Here is a 14233-nt window from a genome sequence, read left to right as displayed (position 1 = left end):
AATTCTTTTCTTTAAGTATGCTAGTTTTTTTAAATTGAACTATAGTCGATTTACAATATTGTGTAGTTTCAGGTGTACAGCAAAATGATTCATATATATATATATAATATATATATTTTTATATATATATATTCTTTTTTCAATTCTTTTCCATTATAGGTTATTACAAGATATTGAATATAGTTCCCTATGCTATATAGTAAGTCTTTATTGTTTAATCCCCCAAAATTCTTTATGGAACAAATTAGGATAAATTCTGTGGTTCCATTTGGTCTGCTGTGAGGAAGGTCATGTGTTCCCTACACAACTGTAATATGAGTGCCCACTAGTGTCTGCCTCAGTTTTGACAAACATAAGTAAGAAAGTTGAAATAGGCCCATCTGGGAATCAGTTGCATTATTTATCACTTCCCTGATATGAAAAGCAATCAATAAAAATATATAAATTTATTAATTTCAACTTGTTTGAATTGAGCTTCGGGATTTCTACCTTTTAAAAGAAACTCTGAATCTTGACCAAAAATGAGATATTTTTTAGGCTTTGAAGCCATTTTCCCCACATGTTTGGAAATGTGATTTTATTGTTTCAGTAATAACCAAAGTTCTACAAACAAACTTAGGTCCAAAAGAAAAATGTACACTCTTAGAAACTAATCAAACTACAAAATTGAATTGTATTGCTTACTATGGTCTAGGTTACCAGTCCCATTGTCAGAATATATTGATAGTGAATTAGTCATTCCTACCCATTTCCCAATTAACAAACTTTTCTATCAAAAGTTAAAAAGAAACAAAAGCTCAACTGGAAATGTACACCACACCACTCAATGCTTCCTTCACCCTGGGCTTGATGTAGAAAGGGAGAAAGAGTGAGAAACAAAACAAGAAATAGAGTGATTTTTCTTTACCATCTTAGTGAAAGAGAATGTGCTTTTTAAATGAAATTTGCTAGAGGACAAAAGATACAGTATTCTTACTTAGAATGCTTGTGTATTAAGGTGACATTCTTCTCTCTATTGCGTTTTTCTGCATTTTGTTTGCTTGCTGACCAACTTGTTTGCCTGTTAGTTAACAAAATGAGAGCATGAAGTAGGTAATGGTTAGATTTGCATTATATCTCATCCAACTGAAGAAAGGTGATGTGAAAAATATGTATTTTGAGCTTGGAAAAACATCATTTTTTACTATGACTTTATTTTTTGACTTTCAATTTTGAAATCAATTTATGGGTTATTCCTGTAAAACAGGTTTTTCCAAACGCAAAAGGGAGATTATTTCATTCAAAACTAGGCAACCCAAGAAAGTTTTTTATGATTGTGACTAAATGAAGTTTTGAACAACACTCAAATAATTCTTTTTTTATACTAGAACATATTTTTTTAATTGAAGTGTAGTTGATATATACTCTATTATATGTGACAGGTGAACAATGTAGTGATTCACAATTTTTAAATGTTATACTCCACTTATAATTATTATAGAATATTGGCTATATTCCCTGTGTTGTACAATATATCTTGTAGCTGATTTTGTAAATAATGGCTTGTACCTCTTACTCCCCTCCTCCTACCTTGCCCCTCCTCCCCTTTCCGTCTCCCCCCTGGTAACCACTAGCTTGTTCTGTATATCTGTGAAGACTCACATAATTCTTAAACTTTAGCTGTAAGTATGTATGAATACTGTATGTATTCTCCTTGTTTGTATTTTACTCTCTCATACAACATCCCTCCCAACAGGGTATGTTTATGGCTAAATAGCTGTTCCACAGTTTCCAACTCCTTAGACATTTCTGCTATTGTTTTGTAATATCACCCTTTGCTCCAAGGGAATCATGCATTTGTTATGGGGACCTTAACAGTCTGCAATTGGCAAGTGATGGCAGATCCCATGTCAGATGACTGCTGACATTTCCAAACTCTAATTGTCATGATAGCATTACTTCAGCCTCTCTGGACTACATGCATTTCTAATTCCTTCTCTTTGTCCTGCATCCCACCTCCCCATCTCCCAGAGGATTGTTTTCCTCTAATAACAGTCTTGGAATTATCATCTACTATTCTCTCATGACCTGTGCAGCAATATATGACAGTTATGATTTATGAATTGAAACAACTCCAAAGACTGAATGGAACCCAGGGTATAATCCTGGCCTCACATCTGTACAGCAGGTTAGAAAATCCCATCCCCTTCTGTTCCTCCCGTTGGTGCATGCAAGCAGCCACTCCTGCCACTCTGCCAAGTGACACTCTGACTTTGCTGATCATTTGACAGTTCAGTGCCAAGGCAGGAAAATCCATTCAAAGCTTTCAGAAGGTCTGAGCATCCACATAGGATTTCGGAAGAGCAAGGTTATTTGTTATACGAACTCACCTGTCTTTAAGGTGATTGACAGCCCAGAAAATTGAGTTTCCTCCACAACCCATTCATAATCCACCACTCGTCTTTTGCTACAGTCAGATAAAGTCGTCAGCACATAGTAATTCATAAGTGGCTGTCTCAAATACTTTGTAAGAGGCTATATAAAGCACTTTTCTTCCAAGGATCTCAAGGAACTGCTCAGAGGATCTGAAATATATCCTAACATTAGCATTCAGGTCGGATATTACCTCTTCACTTGCAGGAGAACATAAAATAAATTGGGGGGAATTTTAGCCTCATTTCACAGCCATGATTCACATGATTAATGATGGGAAATTGATCATACTAGAAATGACAAATGTCAAATCCCCTTCCATGTTATTCTTAGACAATCTCTAAATGCAGATAAAAATAAATAAACTGTAAAAAGTAAGACTTTTTTGCCAGTCCCAGTTCTTAAAATTCAATGAAGTTAGAAAGAAAATTGTACAAGATTGGGATTCATCTAATAATGAGAATTTTGGAATTCTTAAGAAAGTACCCGTTTGTCACAAGTTAAATAGCTTTATAATCCATCTTGAGACTATTTTCTACCAATATTTTATCCATTAATTGTTGGTGGTATGTGAAGGCGATAATGAGAAGCATGTTTTACCATATTCTTAAGAATTTAAAAGTAACAGGAAATAGGTTGCTGTAAAGCTAGTTAAATATTAGGTGGGAATGAGCTTCAAGACTCTCAGTCCCTCTGATAGTAATTCAAACATTGTGTAAATGGATGACCAGAGAATTTGCAAACACCTAACAATTCAAATGGACTGGATGAAATCTCAGAGTGAAAGGACTAAAATGTGAGTGTAAGTTAGTAAACAGTAACAACCCCTATGCCCATAATTTGTCTGGAGGAAGCCTAAGAACAAAATCGCAATGGAGAGCTTGGAACATAGAAATGGAGAGTGGAAAAATTGAGAATTTTCAGCACTATCCTGAGAGAAGAAACACTGAATCCAGGACAAAAAAAACTAATCCTACAGAGATAAATAGTGTGGCTCTTAAGAATGTTGGCTTTGGACTCCAACCTCTGAAATTTGCCAGCCCTGTAACCTTAGGAGAGTTACTTAAACTCTGGTTCCTCCACTTTCATATCTACTTATTGGGGAGGACACCTTCTCGGAGGTTACCTCATGGGGTTGCTGGGAGTATTAATGAATTGATATAAGTTAAGGTATTTATAATGTGCCTGACAAGGTGATTAATAAATATTACCATATATTACTCTAACTCCACTGCAGCTCAGGGATGATTCAATAGGCCCTACCATCAGCTGCTTGAAATCACCAAGATCACCCACTTCTCTTTGCTTTAATTACATGCTTACCAAACAACCTTTACGTTATTAATTTGGTCTCTGAGGTATGCTGATGCAACAAAGAGAGTGTCCTGGATGAGGTTATAATATTCCTCCTCATCTTCTCCTACTCCGTTGTGATTTGATAAATTGGCAGTCTGCTTTGTGTATTTTAGTCTCTTATGGAATGAACTGCATGAGGTCAGCCCTTCTCAGTCTGCTCAACTCCAGGGCTCCAACAAAGCCAGGTCCTGGGTTGTACAAAAGGAACCAACATAATGCCACCATGCAGGGTCTCTTAGTGAGGACTTTACATCTTCACACCTTCTCCTGAAGACATTCAGACTGCCAAACTTCCCACTTTCCTACTTGCAATGTCAATTAGAACACCCATGCTCTGGAATGAATACAACATTGTTCATCCACGACTGTGAGTTTATTTAGTTACAATTTAAATATGATGACTCTTTGCCTTATTATAATATATTTTAATCTTGCAAAATTGCTCTTCTGATATCACATTATTGGGATGAATAATTCCATTGGCATTCACTGACCCTTAGCAATTCAGCAATATCTTTACGTGCTTTGGTATTCAGAAAAAATACTACCAAATGTAAAATAGATAGCTAGTGGGAAGCAGCCGCGTAGCACAGGGAGATCAGCTTCGTGTTTTGTGACCACCTAGAGGGGTGGGATAGGGAGGGTGGGAGGGAGATGCAAGAGGGAGGAGATATGGGGATATATGTATATGTATAGCTGGTTCACTTTGTTATAAAGCAGAAACTAACACAACATTGTAAAGCAATTATACTCCAATAAAGATGTTTAAAAAAATTATTAAAAATAAATAAATAAATAAATAAATCTGATGAGCCTGAAGCCCAAGGTTCAGCTTAATTTAAATCCAAATGGATGCTTTACATCTTTTGCTTAAAAAACAAGATCTACCATGTTAAAAACAGGCACTTTAGAGCTGATTTTACCAATTAATGTAAAACTTCAAAAATTAATCCTGATTAGGTATATTGAATGAGAATAGGAAAATGCAGATGCTGTGGTAAAAATCTTTAATTTTAAAGATAATGTATGCTTAAGAAGTTATCCTCAACAATCCCTTCTGCTTTTCTATATTTAAGTATTTTCACAATAGTATTCTTTAGAGAGTCCAGCAAATATAAGTGATATTTCCTTTATCAAAAGAATAAATCTTTCTAAAATATATTCCACATTCTTCCCCAGCTTAGGTAAAGAAAAGTAAGTCTGCTGAACATAATTTAATTTTTCTTGATGGATCAAGGATTATCATCATGAGCGTTAATTATTGTGCTATGCTGTGTACTCTGGGATTTTGATATATGGAGTTGATTATTCCTCCTATGAATTTTTCCCAACAGCTGAGCTGTTGTATCTTTTTTTCTTTCTCTTTCCAGCTTCATGTCTGCTACTTACAGTCTTCTTTTTATCTTCTGTCCATTTTATGTTTAATTTTCTTTTTTAGCTTTATATAGGGAAAGGAACATAGTATGGAGTTGAAATATAAGCCCCAACTTACTTCTGAACTAAACTGATTAGAAAAACTATAGATAAATGAACAACCAAGTATCACTTTCACTATTGTTATCACGAATATCCATGACTTTGATTTAGATTCTGAAAACCAAGGGATTCTTGAACCAAACCCCCAAATATGACAGACTTATTCACGAATACCAGGCTGTGTTCTAGGTGCTGGCTCTGTAAAAGGTATAGCATAGAGGCACAGACCAGAATTCTGCTTCCTGTAAGCAGTTAGTTTCCATAAGAAAAAGGAAGGAAGAATCTGAAATCCTGCTCCTAAATTAGCCAATAACTTCTAGAGGAGTGAAGAGTGTAGAGAGGCCAGGAGCATAACACCAGTGGATATTCTCACATATGGATCAATTAACAACGGGGAAGGTATAAAACATGGTCCTTACTTTTCCAGGAGCTTTAAACCTAATTTAAAATAACTATTATGAGTGTTTCAAACCCAAAATGTTTGTAGTGGACAGTGCAGTTAGGAGAGTCAAACTAACTGAACAAAAGCAGCAACAGAATTTGTTGTCCTGCATGTGGAATGGCAGGGTGTGAGAAAGAGTCTAAGGCCAGTATTGAAATTCAAAAAGTGTGCAGGGCAGGGGGGCATATCAAGTACAAAAACACTAACGGAAGTCCTTATTCACTGGATAAAAATGGATAAGGAAACAATACCAACATTTCAGGATGACTGAGTTTCTTAACCTCAGATAGATCATTAGATTTGAAATCTATTAATTTAAAGAAAGTTCATGGAATCTAGAAACTGGACAACAGTCTCCTACGAAGAGGCTGGCATGACCCAGGTGAAGAGGTCAAGTTCCCCAACCTGGGGACTAAGATTCAGAGCCAGGTTCCAGGTTTCATGTAACTATTAACAGGTGGGATTTGGGCAACAACTGTCACTTGAACACACCAGCCACACCGAGAGCGAGTTAGGTTTGGGACTACGGTCCAATTCCGGGGTGAACCCAGGAACAACCAATCACCTGAATGTTGGTTAGCTGAGTATTTCCTAGGCAAACTTGAGTTAAGAAAGAAGCTATTCATGGGCTTCCCTGGTGGCGCAGTGGTTGAGAATCTGCCTGCCAATGCAGGGGACACGGGTTCAAGATCTGGTTTGGGAAGATCCCACATGCCGCGGAGCAACTAGACCCGTGAGCCACAATTACTGAGCCTGTGCATCTGGAGCCTGTGCTCCGCAACAAGAGAGGCTGCGATAGTGAGAGGCCCGTGCACCGTGATGAAGAGTGGCCCCCGCTTGCCGCAACTAGAGAAAGCCCTCGCACAGAAACGAAGACCCAACACATCAAAAATTAATTAATTAATTAATTAATTAATTATTTAAAAAAAGAAGCTATTCATACATCCATAATTCATTATGAATGCATATATTCATTTGTTCACACTAATACTCTCTATTGAGCACCCACTTAGAAAGAAGAATTCTTCTTCCTCACTCCTGGTTCTCATGAAGAGAGATTTTCCCAAAGCACATTCCTAGATTCCCTCTGGTCCTTTACTCACTCCATCCCTGGCAAGTAGAGTGACTTATCTGATTAAATAATTTGGGAGGAATAAATGAGCATACTTGGTTCAGTTCTGCCTATTTTTCTTTCGAGAATGCAATTAGCAGAACCATATGCTTCTCTCACTGCACTGTAACCTACAACTTAGCCTCTATTAGTAATAAAGTTTTCTTCTTTTATTTACTCTTTATTTCTCAACTTGGTCAGAATTCTTGAAGGGAACAGATATATTAAATGTGTGATAAATGTTCCAAACTGCCAGATACTGAATATGTGGTTTATCCACTCCATGGTCCTGTGTGGAGTTTATAATCCAATGAGTTTGAGCTACATTATGGAAAGTCTGAAATATGAACTAGTGAAAAGATTAGCATTCCATAAAGAAGAAGGATGAGAGCCAAAAGCAACATTCTTAATTTGGCAGGAAAGATGGGAGTTGATCAATGAGATTTACTAGGGAAGCAACAGAACACTTCTCCCCACTTTCCGTTCTCCTTTCTTGAAAGGAGTGGATTAGGAGATTAGAAGAACTTCTGTCTCCATCCATGTAAATGTGTACCCATTCTTTTTTACTTTGGATATTCTCAGCAATGGCTATTATGTCGAATTTGAACCTCAAGTGTAAATGTAATATCCCAATTCTCTAGGATCTCATCCCCTTCATAGCTCTTCATGGGGCAACCCAAATTGCCCATAATCTCTTGAGACTCTTTTCTATAAATAGAATTATTTTGTACAGAGAATGCTATTAAATGATTTGCCAATGGCCTTAGGTATTTACAAATTGTCTGTGCTCAAAAAATACTTCCCCTTGAGACTAAACAGACATCCTAACTCTTCTTGTTATGATTTCTCTCATTCAGCCCGACCATGATCATGGCTTTTCAGTCTATTCCAACTGAAGAGTCCCACAGGCTTCTAACTCGGAGACAGCTATAACAGTTTTCTCTGACTCTGACTCAAGTCCTTCCTGATCAAAAAGTTCCATCATGGGGACTTCCCTGGCAGCACAGTGGTTAAGAATCCACCTGCCAATGCAGGTGACATGGATTTGAGCCCTGATCCAGGAAGATCCCACATGCCACAGAGCAACTAAGCCCGTGCGCCACAACTACTGAGCCTGCGTCCTAGAGCCCACGAGCCACAACAATTGAAGCCCACGTGCCTAGAGCCCGTGCTCCACAACAAGAGAAGCCACCAAAGTGAGAAGCCTGTGTACCGCAACCAAGAGTAGCCCCCGCCTCACTGCAACTAGAGAAAGCCCGTACACAGCAACGAAGACCCAACACAGCCAAAAATTAATTAATTAATTAATTAATTAATTAATTATTTTTAAAGTTCCCTCTTACATACCAGAAATTAATACAAATCATCCCCAGGGTTACCTGAGTAAATTTCATATCGATTCCAAATCAACTTCTGTGGTACAGAAAGAACCCAGGGCTTTAAATTTAGACTATTCTGAGTCTAAATAATAGCTCCCCACTGGTGATAGGTAAAGTCATCTAATGCACATTTGTTCTACCTTCCTTTCAGTTTGACTTCTCCCAGGTTCCCTTGCAACTAAGGTTCAGGATGTGTTTTAGGTTCCACTAATATGAAGTACTCATGGGAGATCTGGAAAACAGAAGTCTCCAGAAGCCACTTCTGCAGCTCCTATTATTTCTGCTGGTGTGCAAGGATACAGGGATTATGGGGACATGGTTTTCCCAAAGCGGCATCAGCAAAGATTGGAGTGTCCAGGAACTGGCTTAGTGAATGTTGAGAGGCAAGCAGATTATCCATTTTGTTACATATTTGTTGTAGTCTCAGCTTGGCTCTGGAGTGCCTAGTTCTGATGCCAGCATCTAAACCCCAGATCATAGCCAAGACAGTGTGGTCTTGGAGCAGAAGTTGGCATGAAGCTTCATGATTCCCCATTACCCAAATGCAGTAGACATAGAAGTTCCTTTGGCCAGATAGTTCTGTGGTGGCGTTCTGGGAGTCATTCCAGGAGGCCCAGGGTAGGGGTTGCTGCTTCACCACTTTCCATAATTTTGTAAGCGCTACAATTTTTGAATTAAATTCCTTTTCATTCAAAATAGCTCGAGTGATTTCTGTCCTTTGCAAATGAACCTTCATAAGTTGTTTCCTGTCTCTAACATCCAGTTTCCTCATGTAAAAATAAATAAAATGCCTCTTATTTTGCAGGCCAATTGTAATGATTAGTGGTGATTTATTTCATGTTGTGAGTACTGAGTCAGTAAATGTAACTGAGAAATGCTAAACGGAAGCCTTCGCACAGGTCTTCAGCACCATGGACAGTTCTAGCTTTTGCCAAAGCGGGTGTACCACATCCCCAAATGCAACTCACTGGCTCCCCTCCCTCCTAGAAATCTTACAACTTTCTTCAAGATTAAGGATTGTCCTTCTCAGATCACTTTAGATCAACCAAACAGAGACCACTTCTTCCCCAGGTAGCTGACATGAAAGATTTCACCCCTCTGATGAGAACAGCTTCTACAACACCAATCAGCAAAATACCAAAGCAAAATACAATAAGCACAATATTCTAACAAGAGTTATAAAAATACAGTAACAGAAGGGCCATTTCCCTGCAAGGTGTGTTACCCAATGATTGAGCTGATCCTGACATATGCTAAGTATTGAATAAATATTTTTTTGATAAATAAATGAACACATGCATGAATGAGTCAACTATGTTAAAAATTATTTTGAATCTTTACATTATTGCTTTCTGTTACTAATTTAGCAGGAATTCTAGTAAATTTTTCCCAACTCATAGAAAAATATAAATAGTTCTTTGTCACGCATTAGAATTAAAGCCATATTGCTTATCTTCTTTCTTTGGGGTATTTAGTTCTTTCAGTAAAAAAATGTGATGGTTTATCTCAGTCACAGCATCTTGAATATAGGAAAGTTTTAGGGTGTGTGTATAGTGCTGGTTCATCTCATTCATGGCTCCTCAAAGCAATAAGGGGCCATCTTAAAGGAGATCCTGAGTTAGGTGCCCTACTCAATATGCCTTGTATATCATAATCCAGAGAACTTTATTAAACTACCTTATATATTAAAAAAAAACTACCTTATATAATGCATTGTCCAGAAGTTCTCAAATCCTTATTTCTCATCTTAAGAAGGAAGGACAATATAGGAGAAGCTTCTGGGTAAAAGGTTTGTTACTTCTATGTTGTGAGTGTAAGTATGCCTGAGAACCAGTGCTACGAATTTTAAATCACAAGTCCCAAGTAAAAATCCAGACCACTATCCTCAAAAATATCTCTCATAGAACCACTTTAGAGTTATATCATCATCATAAAATCTCTTAGGTGTCTGGCACCAAACAAAGTAGGATCTTGATAGGAACTAAAAAGTTTAAGGTATTTTACAAATCAAGTTTTTATATGTGATATTTGGTTCCAGTGACCCTAAGTAATCTAGTTTAAAGATTAAAGATTGAACTAGATTTAAAGAACATGCTGTACTTAATTACTTGAAAATATATTCATGGTATTATAGGTGGAAAAGATGGATTATAAAACAGGAAGACTTTATGTTTGTTTATACATATTATTTAAATATATAGAAAACAGCCTAGGGAGTGCTACATACTAAATTGGTAGTTTTTAATCTCTGAATAACAGGATTGCAGGGGGCTTTTTTCCTCTTTTTTCTGTGTGGTTATTGGTATCTTCTAAATGTTCTAAAATGAGCATATTTTTCTTGTAAGACCATTATTTTAAAAGGTATATGTGAAGAATGTGCTTAATTCTTCTTTTTTCTTTTTCTATTTCTATCCAATCTCTTTGAGCACTCATCTGCTAACTCACCTGATGGTCAGTGCCCACTCACACCATCCACACTGCAAAGATTGCTTTGTAACAATGAACACCAGTGCTAATCATCTGTTGGTAAATGGTAAATTTTGAAAATTCACGTCATCCTAAAGACATATCCACACACAACATGAACACCTTTATAGCATGTTCCTGAGCTCATAGAATCTCTCCTGGGCCCTATGAACTAAGAAATTTGCAAGCATTTCACTTAAAAGCTGCATTTATAACAAGTAAATATGTTTCAATTTCAATTTCTCAGTGATTAAGCTGAAAATATACATTGGTATGTGAGGCAAATTGAGGGCCTGGCCCGCTACTACCAAGTCAAGAGATGTTCTGCATATATGAAAACTAACTCGGTGAGGGTAAATAAATGTAGCTTCTGCCCAAAGTCTCCCAGACAAAAGCAAAAGTCAGCATCTAAATGAGAAGAGTAAAGCTATTCCTACATTTAGGCTCATATTTCTACTGTTTAGGGGGACACTTGATTTACAGTGTAGTGTCCTTGTGGAAAATGACCATTACTTATTGAAATCTTGAAGGGCAAATATAGCAATGGTCACCATTAGAGTGTTATATTGGTGTACGTAAACTTTTTTCCCTTATGTTGCTTTATTCTCTCTTATAAATTTTAATATTAACTAATCAAAAACTGTAGGTTCATGAATTCAGAATCATGACACTGCTTTCTGTTATCTTTCAGACACCAGCAACCTTACTGAGTACTCACTTTATCTGTATAACCCACTTCCTCCACTGTAAGTGACTTGGTTGTACTAGATGTCACATTTTCTTCCACCTCTGAAGTTCTCAAAAACCAAAGAAATATTCTCAGTCTATCATTAGTTTCTTCATTTTACAACTTCACTGTACATTAAAAAAAAAAAAAAAACCCACACACAAAAAACAAAAAAACCCTTTGCAGCTCTCTAAGCACTTGTAAATACATCACCTTACTTGTCTCTCACCACAACTCTGCTACAGATTCTTTCTGCAGGTACAATGGATAGAACCTAGAATACTGGCCAGGCATTGGGTTAATACTGAGGATCCAAGGACTAGTAACTGAAGTTCCTCATCTAGCAAGGTGTTTGCAGTCTGGTAGTAAGCTTACGATTTCTACCTAAACAGCATGGACATGGCATAGCTTAGCGCGGTAGAGCTCACCCTGTTTGATCTGGAAAGCTCCTTTAAAATGATCTAGTCCAACCACCTTGCTCTATAGGTGAAAACCCAGAGGTCTAGACTCTTTCTCATAAACACAGCTAAAAGCATTGTCTGTTTTCAACCTGACTCTTCCTTCCTCAATCAGCTTTGCCTTTCGAGAATGAATAATTTCCTCCAGAGGCCAGGGGAATAGATGGAGTAAATTCCCCTGAATCCTTCTGTAAATGGTGCGTAGTTTATCTGATTGTCAGGTCTTTTCTTTAAAGGTCACTCTCCCATGGTAAGAAACTTTCTGACGTTCTTGTTAGAAATAAACTGAGTTGTTTGGGGAATGAAGATGTGATTGTGCATGGATGCTTTTCCTCTGGAGTTTTTCTCAGTTTTTGATATCTTATATACATATATACAAATTGATCACAAAACTTAAAAGCATGGAAAGTATGAGAAAACAGATATAACCTCTGACAAGTTGTAAGTAACATTTATTTATCAATATTTTATTGTATAAAATATGCTTGTCCTATGCAGAACTTTGTAGTTTCTTACCTAATAAAGGTCATTTGCAATGTTGTTTTTAATCCTAATACCAAGACTTTTATCCTTGCTCTGATCTTTCTCATACTCCTCACAGACAGCAAGGGATCTTCTTGTCCAGAAAGCACCTGAACAGAAGGTGACTGACCCAGTAGAACAAGCCCCAGCCCACGGGGAATGGGCAGATAACAGTAACTAAAATCTATTGAGCACTTAATGCCAAGCACTGTTCTAAGTGCTTTAATGTATTAATTCATTTACCCTCACAGCAGCCTCTGAGCTCAGTATTACCTCAGAGGCTATGGCGTGAGCCATACATAGTATGGAAAAAGCATACACAGGATGCTGAGAATACACCATAGCAGACAGACACAAGGTACAAGCTCCAGATGAGATAATGAGGAGGTGCTAGTACACTGTGGGGGCAAGAAGGCAAGGCAGAAAAGAGGCAAATGCATTCCCCATATGCTCCCATGCCCCCTGTATACTTACAAAGACACGATAGGGTATCTAACACATAGTAAATACCAATAAAATTGAATTGAATGAAAAACATTGTAATGACAAAGGTCCATTTATGAACAATTGGTCAGAGAAACTAAGGTTAGATATGACTTTCAAGGTCACCTGGAAGTCATCCACTACACCCATGGTCTGAATTGTCCTGTCTATGCTTAAACATTTCTAGAAACCGAAAAAAGAAAGAAATGTGTGCAGAGTACCTACCATGTATTAACACTAGTCTAGTGGATTTCAAATGCCATCTCCATAATAACCTGGTGAGGTAGCTATTATTGTTCTTATTTTACAGATGAGGATACTGAGATCTGAAAAAATTAAATAACCTACCCCATGTAAGTTTACACAGTTAATAGGTGGAGCCATCTGGATTCAAACCCAAATATTCCAACTTCAATACCAGGACCCCTTCCACTAAACCAAACTTGCTCTTACTATACAGAGTGTCAGTGTACATAAATTTGTACAGGGTTCATTGAAAATGGTCGGAATTTCATTATGTTTATCTTAAAATTAACAATTTCAATTGCAAATTGCAAAATATGAATGTCTGGACAAATTTAACAATACTGATTTGAGAGTTGACAATGTAAAACTCTATATCTGAATGTTTTTCATCATTCAATGCTAATTAAGTATCGGCATTTAATTTACTTAACAACAATAAATGTATTATTACAGACTATAATCATATTCTCTTTCCTCCTCTGCCCCTCATCTTAAAGATTTTACCACTAAAATAGAATAGAATAGCAAAATATGTACAAGTACAAATCCAACAAACTTGGTCTAAATAGCACTTCCTAGATTCAGGTACCTCCAGTGGATAGCATACCTCCCTTTAATATATCTTCATGACTATCATTTTAGGGAAGAAATATAAATTGTTTTCATATAAGCCTCTTCAAGTGAGGCAATGGTAACTGTTCAGACCTTCTGACTAAATCTATTAAAAGATTACAAATGTTGATTAACACTTCCACTAAATATCGGCAAACAGAATTAAACACAGTTCATGCTTTTTCCATTGCCATACCTTTAGCGCTTCCAGACTGCCATACCTTTAGCGATTCCAGAATGTTGTTGTAAAGAACTATAACCCACGAAAAAAATTCTTGCATTGTGTTTCCAAAATTGACCAATAGGGAAACTGTTGATAGAAAATAATGCAGTAAAAGTGGTCATTTAAATTGAATATTACATTATTTGCAATAAATAAGCTCATTTTCATACTTAAAGATGGGGCAACAAATACAGCACTTTGCCTACAGTACGCCCTCATCGTCATTAGTACAACTTGCTCAGCCTCTAGGAGTGTTAAGATCTCTCTTTTATTTTTAATTTAATTTTATTTATTTTTTTATACAGCAGGTTCTTATTAGT

At 36.9% G+C, this 14233-nt stretch overlaps 1 protein-coding gene across 1 annotated transcript in view; it reads right to left on the bottom strand.

Annotated features, from left to right (window-relative positions):
- Window positions 1-14233, bottom strand: part of METTL4 (methyltransferase 4, N6-adenosine) — a 473984-nt gene that overhangs the window by 204037 nt on the left and 255714 nt on the right. The window contains exon 10 of the transcript XR_009497264.1: window positions 13887-14000. The gene's annotated coding sequence lies outside the window, so the exon portion shown is untranslated. The remainder of the gene's footprint in view (window positions 1-13886; window positions 14001-14233) is intronic.

The sequence above is a fragment of the Balaenoptera ricei genome, chromosome 14 (genome assembly GCF_028023285.1).
Source record: "Balaenoptera ricei isolate mBalRic1 chromosome 14, mBalRic1.hap2, whole genome shotgun sequence".
NCBI classification, from domain to species: Eukaryota; Metazoa; Chordata; class Mammalia; order Artiodactyla; family Balaenopteridae; genus Balaenoptera; species Balaenoptera ricei.
This window is presented reverse-complemented; position numbering and strand designations above follow the sequence as displayed.